We start from the raw sequence: 18143 nt of genomic DNA, 5'->3' as shown, positions 1-18143 counted from the left end.
ACACATTTAGTACCGGCTGAAATTTTATTTTTGTTTAAATTTAAATTGCAGTTTAAAAAAAAATTGAAAACCATACCTCCAAATCTGACTCCTTTCCTTTGCCACTATTATCATCCATCAAGCCTCCTTTATGACTCTCCTGCACCACGATAATTACCTTCTATACCCTGGATGCTTTGTCTCCAACACACTTTGAATACACCACCTCCACAACAATTAGAAGAATCTTTTTAGTATGTTAATGATATCAATCATTTTTCACTTTGAAATTTTACATTCCCTTTCTTTGCTTTTGGAACAAAGTCAGAACAAATTCCCACATGCAGCTTACCTGGATTTGAGTATACAACATGAACTAGCTTGAGGTTATCTCAGCAACAACCTTGCTGCATGCCTCCACCTCTTTCATTGTATTCCTTGTGGTTTTTCAATTAGTATAGCAAATGCACCTCAGCACTTTTAAGCTTATTTTTGCTTCTTCCTGAAATACTTTCCATGGCCTCTTAGTATCCTTGGATCCCTCTCACTCTTCATGGATTTTCTAATATTCCCTCCTTAGACTTGTCTTCTTTGAATACAAACTGACTCTTGGATATTTCACTTGAATACTGTATACGTATTTAGAATGTGACATGTCAATAATGAGCTCATTGTTGTTTATACTGCCCCATTACTCTTATCACCATCATTAAAGCTGTGAATCTTTCCTATGTCCTTACCTCTGTGAAACTTGCTACCTTTTATTTTTTTTTTTTTAAATTTTTTTTTTTTCAACATTTATTTATTTTTGGGACAGAGAGAGACAGAGCATGAACGGGGGAGGGGCAGAGAGAGAGGGAGACACAGAATCGGAAACAGGCTCCAGGCTCCAGCCATCAGCCCAGAGCCTGACGCGGGGCTCGAACTCACGGACCGCGAGATCGTGACCTGGCTGAAGTCGGACGCTTAACCGACTGCGCCACCCAGGCGCCCCGACTTGCTACCTTTTAGAGTATAGATGTTTCTATAGAGTTTAGATATATCATGACCCCTCCCACTCTCCCATCACTTCAATCTTCAAGTCTTGTCGATTCTTCTCCTGATACTGGCCAGGTAGATGTCTATTTTCAACTAAAGGGTTTAGCATATCAGCTTTTCATTCATGACAGATTGAGAGAGAGAGAGACAGAGAGAGAGAGAGAGAGAGAATGTTTGAAATACACCATTTCATGGGATTATCTAACCTCACAGATTTTATTATCATACTATGACATAATTTTTGGCATCCATTCTTATCTCTAGGACTATGCAATGTCCTACTTTGTGCATTCATAGCAGGGAGTGGATTAGGAACCTAGGTGATTCCTGCATTAGGGTAAAGGCCTCTCAGCCCAACAGCAAAGGGAGCATAGCTGGTAAGTTCTGGTTCCAAATTAGTTCCAAATGCAGCAGAATCTCCTAAAGGTACACAGCAGTGCTGGACTTTTTATTTTTTTTAATTAATTAATACATTAATAATCCTAAAGACTTACTAAAAACTACTAGAACTCATAAATGAATTCAGTAAATTTGCAGGATAAAAAATTAATACATAGAAATCAGATGCATTTGTATATACTAATAATGAAGTAGCAGAAAGAGAAATTAAGAAAGTCTTCCTATTTATAACACAACAAAAACAATCAAATACCTAGGAATAAATTTAACTAAGGAGTTATACCCCAAATACTATAAAACACTGAAGAAAGAAACTGAAGATAACACAAATAAATACAAAGATATTCCATGCTCATGGGTTGGAAAAACAAATATTGTTAAAAAGTTTAGATTACCCAAAGCAATCTACAGATTTAATGCAGTCTCTGCCAAAATACCAACAGCATTTTTCACAGAACTGGAAAAACTAATCCTAAAATTTGTATGGAACTACAAAGTCTCCAAATAGTCAAAGCAATCTTGAGAAAAAAGAACAAAGCTGGAGGCATCTCAAGCCCAGATTCCAAGATATACTACAAAGTTGTAGTAATCAAAACAGTATGGTACTGGCACATAAATAGACACATAGATCAATGAAACAGAATAGAGTCCAGAAATAAACCTACAATTACATTGTTAATCAATGACAAAAGAGGCAAGACTATACAATGGGTAAAATACAGTCTCTTCAACACACGGTGTTGGGAAATTTGGATAACTACCTGACAAAGAATGAAACTGAACCACTTTCTTACACCATAATCAAAGACACACTCAAAAGTGATTAAAGACCTAAATATGACACCTGAAATCATAAAATTCCTAAAAGAAAACATAGGCACTACTTTCTTTGACATCAGCTGTGGAAACATTTTTCTAGATATCCCTCCTCAGGCAAGGGAAACAAAAGCAAAACTAAACTGCTTTTGCACAGGAAAGAAAATCATCAACAAAATAAGGCATCCTACTGAATGGAAGAAGATAATTGCAAATGATATATACAAAAAGTGGTTAATATCCAAAATGTGTAAAAAACATAAACAACTCCATACCCCCCCCAAATAATAATCTATTTAAAATGGGCAGAGGACCTAAATAGACATTTTTCCAAAGAAGACATACAAATGGCCAGCAGACACATGAAAAGATGTTCAACATTACTCATCATCAGGGAAATGCAAATCAAAACCACAATGAGATTTCACCTCACACTGGTCAGAATAGCTAGAATATAAAAGACAATAAATAACAAGTGTTGGCAAGGATATGGAGAAAAGGGAACCCACCGCTGATGGGAATGCAACCCAATGCTGAATGGTACAGCTACTATGGAAACAGTATGGAGTTCCTCCAAAAAATTCATTAAAAATTAAAAATTACTATATGATTAAGTCTTTCCACTACTGGGTATTAACCTAAAGAAAGGAAAGCACTAATTTGAAAAGATGCATGCACTTCTATGTTTATTGCAGCATTATTTACAATATCCAACATATGGAAGCAACCCAAGGGTCCATCAACAGAAGAAAGGATAAGGATGATGTGGCGTATATACACAATGGAATGTTACTCAGCCATTAAAAAAGTATGAGATCTTGCAATGTGCAGCAACATGGTTGGACCTATAGGGTATAAAGCTAAGTGAAATAAGTCAGACAGGGGTGCCTGCTGGCCCAGTCAGTTGAGAGTCTGACTTTGGCCTAGGTCATGATCTCACAGTTCATGGTTCAAGCCCCACATCAGGCTTTCTGCTGTCAGCACAAAGCCTGCTTAGGATCCTCTGTCCCCCTCTCTCTCTGCCCCTCCTCTGTTCACACGTGCTCGCTCTCTCACTCCCTTTCTCTCTCTCTCTCAAAAATAAATAAACATTAAAAAAAAGTCAGGCAGAGAAAGACAAATACCAAATGATTTCACTCATATGGAAAATTCAAAAAACAAAAATGAACAAATAAAAAAAGAGACAAAGCTAGTGGTTGCTAGAGGGGAGGTGGGGGGCAGGATGGGTGAAATACATAAAGGTGATTAGTACACTTACCTTGATTAGCTCTGAGTATTGTAAAGAATTGTTAAATCATTTTACACCTGAAAGTAATATGGCACTCTATATAATTACATAGCAACAAAGAATGATAAAATTCATTAATACATGATTTGTACTAGTCTTTTTCTGTCCTCAATCGGCCTTTTTTGATATTCTTTTAAGATAAGAAATATTTGACATCTTTGCTTAAACTATCAGTCTATTTAAGTATCGTTTTCTTAAATTTATTTGTAATATTCCTTGGAAAAAATTTTTGAATTTTCTTAGATGTCCTGCTTCTCAGAAAGCATATTTGTCAATTTGGGTACTTAATACTTTACCTATAAAACACTGAATCTTTCTGAAAGTCTTCAAATAGATAGGTGGTGTCTTTCTTATAAATAAACATATCTTGAGGTAAAAGAATAAACATTGTGCCTCACCTACATCGACAGTAAGGCTATCCACCTCTATTAATATTTTAAATGACAATCTGAGTCATGATACAATATTTGTGCCTGCTGCATATACATATTGTTTGGTATTCCTTTTGAAGTTTGTTTATTTATTGCAAGTGAGAAAGAGACAGAGCAGGCGCATAAATGGCAGACGGGCAGAGAGAGAGGGAGAGAGAGAATCCTAAGCAGGTTCTGGCTGTCAGTACAGAGCCTGACTCGGGATCTCATTAATTGTGAGATCATGACCTGAGCAGAAACTAAGAGTCAGATACTAAACAGAGTGAACTACCCAGGTGCCCGTCATTTGGTATTCCTATGCTAAATGATATTGAAGAGTGAAAAAACAGTGAAATCTCTTACAGATGGAGAACCTCATATTCATCCTACAGAAAGTAATATTGAGTCCAAGGCTGAGTTCACTAAGCTCATTGCCAACTGATTTTTAATAGTTTTCCTTTATTCATTAAGGAAATTTTCTCAGTCATGCATTTTATAAATAAATTTTTACTATTTGTATTTAAGCCCTTATTTTTGTTAAATGTTAAATATTTAATGATAGTTATTTTTGTTATTAGTTTTTAAATTACTCATTATAGAAAATATTACTGAGTATTCATTTATATTTATAATATAAGGTTTCTTCTTTAAAAATCATATTAATTTTTAAGTGACATTAATGACATTTAATAAATAATTGGTCTAACAAAAAATTTTCAAAAATGATACTCACATGACTAAAGTTTGACTAACACTGTATTATTTTATTTAATCTTCATCTTATGAGACATATATTATCCCACTTTACAAATGAGAGAATTGGTTATCAGAAAAAAATACCTAAATTATTCAAGGTCATATTTATAATTTGAAAAGTAACCAAAGTCAAAGATAATTATGCTGAAGGTAAACACAACTTGGGTTTTTTTTGACTATCACTCTGCATTAAAGATGACAAAGATAAAGGATCTAACTCTGAGAAGACTGCACTTGTGTTAATGACAATCATGAGAGCCCATCCTTGGGCTATGATATGTTCTATGCCTTAGCAAAAATGTAAAAAAGGGCAACAAGGAGGAGGAAGAATGTAGTTTACTGAACAGCTGAGGAGGGTGTGGACAATGAAATAGTGAAGTATGATTCAAACAGTAGGAATATTTTAAAATGTAAGTTGCAAAGTAAAAAAAAAAAATCAAAAATTTCCTACATACTAACTTCAGAATGCTTTACATTAAATACCTTTTACTTTTGGGGTGCCTGGGTGGCTCAGTCAGTTTAGCATCTGACTTCAGCTCAGTTCATGATCTCCCGGTTCGTGAGTTCCAGCCCGACATCAGGCTCTGTGCTGACAGCTCGAGACTGGAGCCTATTTCAGATTCTGGGTCTTCTCTCTGCTCCTCCCCCTCTCAGAGTCTGTCCGTCTGTCTGTCTCTCTCTCTTTTTCTCAAAAATAAATAAACATTAAAAAAGTTAAATACCTTTTACATTCTATTTGGTGGTAATTATTGAAATATCTATAAGACTTAATGATCCATTAGACTTGAGTGGCATCAGCAACTTAACCTACTTTAGAAGCGGACTTTTTCTTTCTTCTCTAGGTTATTCCTGATCCACACACACTTCAAACCAGAAAATACCCACATGCTTTTGGTTTGACTTTCTAAATACTGGACCTGAACTAAACACAACTCATACAGTATAAGTCAGAAAGAAGCTAGACAGAACAATGTGAAATCAGCAGCCACTTATTGGGTTTGAAATGCTTTTCAGAACTGAGCCAATGCAATTTATTTCTATCGTCTAACATTATCTTGGAATATTAAAACAAGCTAACAAAAAAGAGAACATCCTTGAAAGACTGACTAATATTGTTTTTCCAACCATTTGGAGACTATATCAAAACTGGCAGTGGTCTATTTTTAGGGATTTATGTGACATTTATTATTAGTCTGGTTACTGAGTACAACACAGACTCTTGGTACAGAGAATGCCAAATCAAAAGCTGCATTTTGGCCAGCATCCATAGGTTAGGTGTGGTTTTTCTCTTGGTTTTTGTGTTTTACTTTTTTAAAAAATGGCATGGACATATTTAACAGAAAATGGAATATGTCTGGATTAGGACATCATGACTGAACTCAGTTGCTTGGTAAAGCTTCTAAGTCAATGATAAATCAAGGCTTAATTTAATCTCATTCCTTAACATGCTACATGATAAAATTTAGGCAGTCAGATTCATAGACATTGTAAGAATGTTAAATATAATAGCTACTATCACTTGTACCTCAATTTCCTGGAAGTTTCTTTATGGGAAAATCAGGTACTCAATGCCAATAGCTTTCCACCCATAAAACTGTAGTGGAGTCTAGGAAAGTAGCTACTAGGAATTAGCCTGTTAATCACTGGTGGAACTGACATCGTCATTCTTATGCTAAACGATCATTTAAGGATCAGACACAAAGTCTTTTCCTTGAAAGTAAATAAAACTAGATAATTTAAAAAGCAAAACCCACAATATTGAACTATCACACAGAGTTGGCAGTCTGTTTCTAGTGCCAGACTAGGACATAACATGGATCCGCAGGTTTCGTGCTTGGCCACATGAACATTTCGAACAATATACTAGTTCCAGTGTTAACTCTAAAAAAGTTGCTTAACCTTTCTGATGCTTTGCTTCCTCTATTTCTCACTAACATAATTTTAACTTCCAATGAATTTCTTCAATGACTATTTATTGAGATTCTTCCATCTGTCCAGCACTGGTCAAGCAGGGGAGGCAAGATAACTGCAATTTGTCTTGCTATCATAATTCATATGTATGGATGTGGTAAAGATTAAATAAAATAAAAAATGAGGCTAAGAATTGGCACTCAGAAAACACTGTTTTACTCCCTTCTAAATCTTCTCTAATTCTAATTCTTCTACAGACTTACCACCAGACTAGAGTCTTATTTTACACTAGAATTACCTAGAATGGTAGGTGAGGAAAAGTTAAGTTGTATCAGATGAAATTATTTAAAGTACAAAACACAGTATTCTTTGGGACTACCACAATATCATGGCATCTATACACTTACTCAGTACTTACTGAGCACCTACCATATGCTAGATACTGTATTATGCATTAAAATATAGAGAATAAACAAAGCCTATAAATTCAAGGAGAACAAACTTTCATGTTTCATTATGAGGGATGAGCAACACATAGGAATTAAACCACAAGTAAAATATTTATTTACTTATTTACTTTAACTAATTTAATAATCATATAACTTTGTAATTATATTTCTATACCATATAAATATATTTTAAATGTAAAGAATTTACATGACTACATACCAAGCACACATTAATGTATAACATAGACATTATTTATATAATTATTTATTTAATCAGTGCTTTTATTTGAAGAAAACACTACAGACGACATGATATTGAAAAGCATTATTCTGGGGTGCCTGGGTGGCTCAGTAGGTTAAGCGTCCAACTCTTGCTTTCAGCTCAAGTCATGATCTCACCGTTTGTGGAATCAAGCCCCATGTCTGCTCTGCAGAGATAATGCGGAGCCTGCTTGGGGTTCTCCCTGTCCTTTCTCTCTCTGCCCCTCCCTCTCTCTCTTTCCTTCTCTCAAAATAAAGAAAATAAACATTAAAAAAAAGAAAAGCATTATCCTTCCTCCTTAGTTCAGTCCAATTTTCCTAGAAACAGAATTCTACTCTGTATAATTTTAAATCTGTTAGAGGCTACTTTCATGACTATTCTACTCTAATATTGATTTATCAGTTTCAACAGTTAATTATTGATCAACTCCCCTGAAAGCTGAAGATTTAGTTTATTCATGCCATCAAACTCCTTCGAGTCTTCTCCTTTAAATGCCACCATTTGTAGGCTTATACTGCATTGCAACTGTAACTTTAAGTAATTTATTTAAATCTGTGTTCCTTGTTCAATGGTATCTCTTGCCTCTTAATTTTTAGCAGCCTTGTTCTTGCCTCCACCTTTCCTGCCAATGGACTTCTGTCGACACATCCCGTCTTTGGTGAGCTCTTCTCTCACACAATGTTAAAACATGAATCGAGTTTATAATCCCAACCAAGTACCACATGATCTGTCTATTCTAAAGGTTGGAAATAAATAAACAAGATCTGAATTGTACAACTATATAAATATTATTCACTCCTGGCTAAAAAATATATAAGAATTATATTTCCTTTGCATATGTTCCAATGTCAGAAACTTTGGACTCTGAAAGAAAAATGTTACTGGCATACAGTATCATACACATATCAAACAGTTGCGACACTCTCTCAACTGTTTAAAATCTTTCCACATTTTAGTTTGCTTCATATTAGAACATAATTTACTCCTTTCCTTTTTTTTTCCTCCCAGGTGTTTTTAATTGTTCTTTTTGTTTGTTTGTTTCTTATACAAAAAACAAAGTCTTTATAGGACCTCAATTTTTTTTCTATCTTTAGTTATGAAATCATTTTCAACATTTTTCAAAATGTGGTCTGCAAAACCTCATGATTCTTAAAGACCTTTTCAGGGGCTGAAAAGTCAGAACTATATCACAGTAGCTCTGAGGCATGATTTGTCTTTTTCACTGTGTGCAAAACAACGGTGGGTAAAACTGCTGGCAAAAATTGTACTAGGTAGGGACGTGCCCACTCGGGAGTTCGGTTGAGCAGCCAGTTTCCTCCTTGTGGTGACTCGCCTGTGGATAAAAAAGTACTCCCTTTGCCTTGTCTTCACGTAAGAAATATCTTTCTTGAGAGGGAGCCAAGATGGCAGAACAGCATGGAAGTTTTTTGTTTGTCTCCCATCCATGAAATACAGCCAGGCCAACACTAAACCATCCTGCACACCTAGAAAACTGTTCTGAGGATTAACACAACAATTTGCACAACCTGAACCACAGAATTCAGAAAGAGAAAAAAATCATTTTTAGTTTCAATTTTTATTAAAAATATTTTTAATTTTTTTACTATATTTTTTACTTTTGTGTAATTTTTTTTCAAATTCTATTTTACTTCCATCATTTTATTTTAGTCTACTTCAGTGTATTCCCTTTTTCAAATTTTCAGATTATTTCCTTTTTTTTCTTTTTTCTCTTTTTTTGTTTCTTTTTCTTTAATACAAAAAGAGAAAAAATTCATTTTATTTTTAATTTTTATAAAACATATTTTTTCTTTAATTTTTTCTACTATATACTTTACTTTTGTGTAAATTTTTTCAAATTCTATTTTACTTCCATCATTTCATTTTAGTCTGCTTTAGTGTATTCATTTTTTCAAATTTTCAAACAATTTCCTTTTTTTCTTTTTTTCCCCTTTTTTCTCTAATCTATCAAGCCACTTTCAGCACCCAGACCAAAACACACCTAGGATCTAGCATCATTTACTTGATTGTGTGTGTGTGTGTGTGTGTGTGTGTGTGTGTGTGTGTGTAGTTTTTTATTTTAATTTTTTATATTTTAATTTTTTTAATTTTAATTTTTCTACCTCATTAATTCCTTTGCTCCCTTAAAAATGATGAAATGAAGGAATTCACCCCAAAAGAAAGGGCAGGAATAAACAACAGCCAGGAACTTAACCAACACAGATACAAGGAAGATATCTGAATCAGAATTTAGAATCACAATAATAAGAATACTAGCTGGAGTTGAACATAGATTAGAATCCCTTTCTGTGGAGATAAAAGAAGTAAAAAATAGCCAGAATGAAATTAAAAATGTTGTAACTGAGCTGCAATCACGAATGGATGCTGCGGCAGCAAAGATGGATGAGGCAGAACAGAGAATGACGATATAAAGGAAAAAATTATGGAGAATAATGAAGCAGAAAAAAAGAGGGAAATTAAGGCAAAAGAGCACGATTTAAGAATTAGAGAAATCAGTGACTCATTAAAAAGAAACAACATCAGAATCATAGGGGGTCCCATAAGAGGAAGAGAGAGAAATAGGGGCAGAAGGGTTATGTGACCAAATCATAGTGGAAAACTTTCCTAACCTGGGGAAACACACAGACATCAAAATCCAGGAAGCACAGAGAACTCCCATTAGATTCACAAAAACTGACCATCAACAAGGCATATCATAGTCAAATTCACAAAACAGGCAAGGAGAGAATCATGAAAGCAGCAAGGGAAAAAAAGTCCTTAACCTACTAGGGAAGACAGATCAGGTTTGCAGCAGACCTGTCCACAGAAATTTGGCAGACCAGAAATGAGTGGCAAGATATATTCAATGTGCTGAATCAGAAAAATATTCAGCCAACGATTTTTTATCCAGCAAGGTTGTCATTCAAAATAAAAGGAGAGATACAAATCTTCCCAAACAAACAAAATTTAAAGGAGTTTGTGACCACTAAACTAGACCTATAAGAAATTTTAAGGGGGATTATCTGAGGGGAGAAAAAATGAAAATAAATACATACACACATACATATATACATACATACATACATACATACATACATACATACATACATACCAAAAGCAACAAAGATTAGAAAGGATCAGAGAACACCACCAGAAACTCCAACTCTACAAGCAACATAATGGCAATAAATTCATATCTTTCAGTACTCACTCTAAACATCAATGGACTCAATGCTCAAATCAAAAGACATAGGGTAATAGAATGGATAAGAAACAAGATCCATATATATACTGTTTACAAGACACCCACTTTAGACCTAAAGACATCTTCAGATTAAAAGTAAGGGGATGGAGAACCATCTATCATGCTAATGGTCAATAAAAGAAAGCCAGAGTAACCATGCTTATATCAGACAATCTAGACTTTAAAATAAAGACTGTATCCAGAGATGCAGAAGGGCATTATATCATAATCAAGGGTTCTATCCACCAAGAAGACCCAAAAATTGTAAACATTTATGCGCCAAATGTGAAAGCACCCAAATATATAAATCAATTAATCACAAACATAAAGAAACCCATTGATAGTAATACCATAATAGTGGGGGACTTCAACCCCCCACTCATAGCAATGGACAGATCATCTAATCAAAAAATCAACAAGGGAACAATGGCTTTGAATGACACCCTGGGCCAGATGGACTTAACAGATACATTCAGAACATTTCATCCTAAAACAGCAAAATATACATTTTTCTCCAGTACACATAGAACGTTCTTCAGAATAGACCACATACTGGGACACAAATCATCCCTCAACAAGTACAAAAAGATTGAGATCATATCATGCATATTTTCAGACCACAACACTATGAAACTTGAAATCAACCACAAGAAAAAATTTAGAAAGATAACAAATACTTGGAGACTAAAGAACATCCTACTAAAGAATGAATGGGCTAATCAAGAAGTTAAAGAGGAAATTAAAAAGTACATGGAAGCCAAGAAAATGATAACACCACAACCCCAAATCTGCGGACTGCAGCAAAGGCAGTCATGAGAGGAAAGTATGTATATAGCAATCCAGACCTTCCTAAAAAAGAAAGAAATATCTCAGATACACAACCTAACCTTATCCCTTAAAGATATGGAAAAAGAACAGAAAATAAAATCCAAAACCAGCAGAAGACAGGGAATAATAAAGACTAGAGAAGAAATTAATGCTATTGAAATTAAAAAAAAAACAAACAAACAGAACAGATCAATGAAACCAGAAGCTGGTTCTTTGAAAGAATTAACAAAATTGATAAACCCCTAGCCAGTTTGATCAAAAAGAAAAAGGAAAGGACCCAAATAAATAAATCAAGAATGAAAGAGGAGACATCACAACCAACACAGCAGAAATAAAAACAATAATAAGAGAATATTATGAGCAATTATATGCCAATTACATGTGCAGTCTGGAAGAAATGGACAAAGTCCTAGAAACATATATACTATCTAAACTGAAACAGGAAGAAATAGAAAATTTTAACAGACCTATAACCAGTAAGGAAATCAAATTAGTAATCAAAAATCTCCCAAAAACCAAGAGTCAAGGGCCAGATGGCTTTTCAGGGGAATTCTACCAAATGTTTAAGGAAGAATTAACACCTGTTCTCTTGAAGCTGTTCCAAAAAATAGAAATGGAAGGAAAACGTCCAAACTCATTCTATGAAGCCAGCATTACCTTGATTCCAAAACCAGACAGAGACCACACTAAAAAGGAGAACTATAGACCAATTTCCCTGATTAACATGGATGCAAAAATCCTCAACAAGATATTAGCCAACCGGATCCAACAATACATTAAAAAATTATTCACCACAACCAAGTGGGATTTATACCTGGGATGCAGGGCTGGTTCAATATCCACAAAACAAATAATGTGATCCATCACATCAATAAAAGAAAGGACAAGAACCATATGATCCTCTTAACAGATGCAGAGAAAGCATTTGACAAAATACAGCATCCTTTCTTGATAAAAAACCCTCAAGAAAGTAGGGATAGAAGGATCATACCTCGAGATCATAAAAGCCATTTATGAGTGACCCAACGCTAATATCATCCTCAATGGGGAAAAACTGAGAGCTTTCCCCCTAAGGTCAGGAACAAGACAGGGATGTCCACTCTCACCACTGTTATTCAACATAGTATTGGAAGTCTTAGCTTCTGCAATCACACAACACAAAGAAATAAAAGGCATCCAAATCAGCCAGGAGGAGGTCAAACTTTCACTCTTTGCAGATGACATGATACTCTATATGGAAAACCCTAAAGATTCCACCAAAAAACTGCTAGAACTGATTCATGAATTCAGGAAATTTGCAGCATATAAAATCAACACACAGAAATCTGTTGCATTCCTATACACCAACAATGAAGCAACAGAAAGAGAAATCAAGGAATCGATCCAATTTACAATTGCAACAAAAATCATAAAATACCTAGAAATAAATCTAACCAAAGAGGTGAAAAGTCTTTACACTGAAAACTTTAGAAAGCTTATGAAAGAAATTGAAAAAGACACACACAAAAAAATGGAAAAAGATTCCATGCTCCTGGATAGGAAGAACAAATATTATTAAAATGTCGATAATACCCAAAGCAATTTACATATTCAATGCAGCCCTTAACAAAATAACACCAGCATTCTTCACAGAGCTACAACAAACATTCCTAAAATTTGTATGGAACCAGAAAAGACCCCAAATAGCCAAAGCAATGTTGAAAAAAAAAACAAAGCAGAAGGCATCACAATTCTGAACTTCAAGCTATACTACAGAATGGACCCACGAAGGTATGGCCAACTAATCTTTGACAAAGCAGGAAAAAATATCCAATGGAATATGGACAGTCTCTTCAGCAAGTGGTGCTGGGAAAACTGGACAGTGACATGCAGAGGAATGAACCTGGGCCACTTTATTACACCATGCATAAAATTAAACTCAAAATGAATGAAAGACCTCAATGTAAAATAGGAAGCCATCAAAATCCTCAAGGAGAAAGCAGGCAAAAACCTCTTTGATCTTGGCCACAGCAACTTCTTACTCAACACGTCTCAGGAGGCAAGGGAAACAAAAGCAAAAATGAACTACTGGGACCTCATCAAAATAAAACTCTTCTGCACAGCAAAGGAAACAAACAGCAAAACTAAAAGGCAACCGACAGAATGGGAGAAGATATTGGCAAATGACATATTAGATAAATAGTTAGTATCCAAAATCTAAAAAGAACTTCTCAAACTCAACACCCAAAAAATAAATAGTCCAGTGAAGAAATGGGCAAAAGATATGAATAGACACTTCTCCAAAGAAGACATCCAGATAGCCAACCGACACATGAAAAAACGCTCAACATCACTCATCATCAGGGAAATACAAATCAAAACTACAATGAGATACCACCTCACACTTGTCAGAATGGCTAACATTAACAATTCAGGTAACAACAGGTGTTGGCGAGGATGTGGAGAAAGAGGATCTCTTTTGCATTGTTGGTGGGAATGCAAGCTGGCACAGCCACTCTGGAAAACAGTATGGAGATTCCTCAAAAAACTAAAAAGGGAACTACCCTACAACCCAGCAATTGCACTACTAGGTATTTATCCAAGGGATACAAGTGTGCTGTTTTGAAGGGACACATGCACCCCAATGTTTATACCAGTGCCATCAACATTAGCCAAAGTATGGAAAGAGCCCAATGTCCATCAGTGGGTGAATGGATAAAGAAGATGTAATACACACACACACACACACACACACACACACACACACACACACACACACACAATGTAGTATTACTCAGCAATCTAAAAGAATGAAATCTTGACTTTTGAAACTATGTGGAGGGAACTGGAGGGTATTATGCTAAGTGTAATTAGTCAGAGAAAGACAAATACTATATAACTTCACTCATATGAGGACTTTTAGAGACAAAACAGATGAACATAATGGAAGGGAACAAAAATAATAGAAAAACAAGGAGGGGGACGAGACAGAAGAGACTCATAAATATGGAGAACAAACAGAGGGTTACTGAAGGGGGTGTGGGAAGGGGGATGGGCTAAATGGATAAGGGGCACTAAGGAATCTACTCCTGAAATCATTGTTGCACTATATGCTAACTAATTTGGGTGTAAAATAAAAATAAAATAAAATAAAATAAATTGTATTAGGTAGGAGTCACTGTATTCTTCACCATAAACCGGCAATGCAAAACAACAAGAAAAAAAAAACAGTTACACGGAAAACGTTCTTTATGAAGCAGTTAAAAATGTTAATTTTATTCATCTGAATCTTGGAGTGCATATCTTTATAATATTCCATGTGACAAGATGGGAATGCTCACAATACACCTCTGTAGCATAATGAAATATAGTGGATGTCTCACGGAAAATCACTTTTATGATTGATTTGTGAGCCTAACTACCATTTTTTTCCTGGAAATCTTTCGACATAAAAGAATAGTGGTAAATTATAGTTATTCAAGTTTTAGTACCTAGAAACATTTTCAAGAAACTGAACTAAGTAATCCAGCTACTTCAACAGTAATTCTAGTTTCCAAATGGAAATTATCATCTTAGAAATTTTTTATAGGCCATCAGCTTGACAATGTAATTCTGTGACAGATATTTTCCAATAACTAACTAATGCATGTCATTACAAAATCATGCATATACAAGTGACTCATTCAAAGTGCAATGTGGATCAACATAATTTTAAGCATTATCTAAAATGTTCTTTGAATGGAATAATAAAGTAGGAACTATATTCTTTCCTTTTGGCTTTTTTCACTCTGCATTTGTGAGTCATCCAACTTGTTGCATGCACCAAGTTTACCCACTTTTATTGTTGAAAAAATCCATTATGTGGATATTCTACAATTTGTTAATATATTCATCTGTTGATGGACATTGAGTATTTTGCAGTTTTTTACTATAATAAAGCTGCTGTGAACATTCCCGTGAACATTCACGTACACATCTTCAATTTCTCCTGAGAAAATACCTAGGAGTAGAACGTATGGATCATATGGTAAGTGTGTATTTCACTTTTTAAGCACAGCCAAAACGTTTTCCAAAGTGTACTAAGTTAAAACTCTACCAACAGTTTACAAGAGTATGAGTCCCTATCTTTTGCAATATTTAATAAAGTCAGTCTTCTTAACTTTAGCCCTTTAAAATAGGTGTGTAGTGATAGCACATTGTGGTCTTATTTCACATTTTCTTGATGAATATTGTTGAATATGGTTTCATGTGCTTATTTCCCACCTGTGTAATTTCTTTGGTGAGTTGTCTGTTCAAATCTTTAGCCCATCTTGCTACTGAGTTGTTTTATTTTAGTATAGCTGTTCCTGTTTTGTTTTTTATTGAGTTTTGAGAGTTCAGTACATATTTTGACATGAGTACTTTATCAAAATGTGATTCGAATTTATTTTATCCCAGTCTTTGTCTTGTCTTTATATTCTCTTAATAGTGTCTCTTGAAAAATAGAAGTCCAGCTTATCAACATTTTTATGTGTTGTGCTTTTGGTATTATATTTAGAAAAATCTTACTTAAAATCTTTGTCTAACCCATGGAGACAAATATTTTCTCCTATGTTCTACAAGTTTTATAGTTTTAGGTTTTACATTAGGTTTATGAAATGTTTTAAGTTATTTCTGTTTATCATACAAGGTATGGATCAAAGTTCATTTTTCTTTTGTATTTGGATAAGCAATTGTTGCAGCATGATATACTGTGAAGACTATACTTGTCTTAAAGCAAAAACAATGCAGTAGAGAAAATACAGTCTTGTCAGTGGTGAAAACATACCACTTTGTTAAACACCAGGTGTCCATAGACGTGTGAAACTATTTCTGATCCTGTATTCTGTTCCACTAATGTACTTTTCTAATTTTACAACATATTTTCTTGATTATTGTAGACTTATAGTAAGCATTGAAATCAGGTAGTATTAATTCTCAAACTTTGTTCTTCTTATTCAAACGTACTTTACTATGCTAGATTATTTGAATTTCATTATGAATTTTAGAATTTGTATGTCAATTCCTATAAAAAAACTAATACGATTTGAATTGGTATTATATGGATCCTATCAATTTGGATAGGATTGCCATCATAAAAATCTTCTGCCTTCTGATCTATGAATTTGATACATTGTTCTACTTATTTAGGACTTTTTTTCACACTGTGTATTAGAGCCTTTTGCATATAGTTGTTGCATAAATTTTGTTATAATTTTTCATGCTATTATAAATGGCATTCCTTTTTTACTTTGTTTCTAAATGCTGTTGTTAGCATATAAAAATACAATTAGTCTTAGTTTTGCACCCCATAACCTTACTAAATTCACTGATTAGTTCTAGTAGGCATTTTGTAGACACAGATATTCCATATATATGTATGAAAAGATCATCTAAGAATAAAGATAAATTTTGATGTCATGTTTCTGTTTTTATTTAGTTTAAAATATTTATTACTTTTATGATTTATTCTTTGATATATGGTTATTGTTGTGTGTTATTTATTTTCCAAATACTTGAGTGTTTTCTAGAGATCTATTACTGATTTCTCATTTAGTTCCATTGTATTCAAAGGATGCATTTTGTAAGACTTGAAACCTTTTACATTTATTGAGACTTGTTTTATAGCTCCAAAGATCTTCAATCTAAAGTTTCCCTATGCACTAGAAAAAATTTAAAAGAAGTGTATTCTGCTGTTTTTCATGAAATGTTGTATACATGCTAAACTAAATTAGTTGACAGTATTTAAGTTTTATATCCTTACTGATTGCTACATGTTCATTTTTGAGAGGGCTGGTATTGCAATTTATGACTATAATTGTGGATTTCCTTACTTTCTTATAATTCGATTAAGTTTTTCCTTCATGTATGTTGACACTCTATTATTAGGTGATAAATATTTAGAATTTCTATGCCATCTTAATGTAGACTCTTTACCATTAAGAGATCGCTTTCTTCAGAAGTGGTTAGTGATACTATGGCTCTGAAATCTACTTTGCCTAATATTAATATAACCATTCCAGATTTCTTTTGGTTAATGCTAGCATTGGATATCTTTTTCTATCCATTTACTTTTAATGTATTTGCATCTTTATATTTTAAGTGTATTTACTAAAGGCATACACTGCTATTTGGCTTTGCTGTTACATTAGAGCTGACAAATGCTTCTTTTTTTTTTTTTTTTTTTTAATTTTTTTTTTTTTCAACATTTATTTATTTTTGGGACAGAGAGAGACAGAGCATGAACGGGGGACGGGCAGAGAGAGAGGGAGACACAGAATCGGAAACAGGCTCCAGGCTCTGAGCCATCAGCCCAGAGCCTGACGCGGGGCTCGAACTCACGGACCGCGAGATCGTGACCTGGCTGAAGTCGGACGCTTAACCGACTGCGCCACCGAGGCGCCCGACAAATGCTTCTTGTTAAGTGTGGTACAGAGAACATTACTGTAATTACTCATATAGATTTAAGTCTGTCATATTGATATATATTTTCTGTATGTTCTATTCTTTGATGTGTTTTTTTTCTTCTTTTTCTCCCTACTTCTGTAGTTATGTTTGATATAACTGTGGTTCTAGTGATTATTAGCAGAGGCTGATATTACCATCTTTGGATTTAATGATCCCATGTAATTATTAAGGTTGCCAATCAACCTTAATTTAGAATGAATTTAGAGGATTTAGAAGGAATTCATTCTGAACTTTTGCAATCTTTATTAAATTACCAGGGTGCAGGTAGTGATATAAAAAATCCAAAATTAACAAATTTCTA

General features: G+C 34.2%; 1 protein-coding gene across 7 annotated transcripts in view; it reads right to left on the bottom strand.

Moving 5' to 3' along the window:
* The window catches only part of AGMO (alkylglycerol monooxygenase), a 387303-nt gene that overhangs the window by 345278 nt on the left and 23882 nt on the right, over positions 1-18143 (bottom strand). The window contains exon 1 of one of the 7 annotated variants that reach the window (XM_086695031.1): positions 77-99. The exons of the other annotated variants lie outside the window; for them this stretch is intronic. The gene's annotated coding sequence lies outside the window, so the exon portion shown is untranslated. Of the gene's footprint in view, positions 1-76; positions 100-18143 lie in introns of those variants that run through there. 7 annotated transcript variants of the gene reach the window in all.

Source organism: Puma concolor, chromosome A2, assembly GCF_028749965.1.
Source record: "Puma concolor isolate L17-30 chromosome A2, mPumCon1.1.hap2, whole genome shotgun sequence".
In the NCBI taxonomy this organism is placed as follows: Eukaryota; Metazoa; Chordata; class Mammalia; order Carnivora; family Felidae; genus Puma; species Puma concolor.
This window is presented reverse-complemented; position numbering and strand designations above follow the sequence as displayed.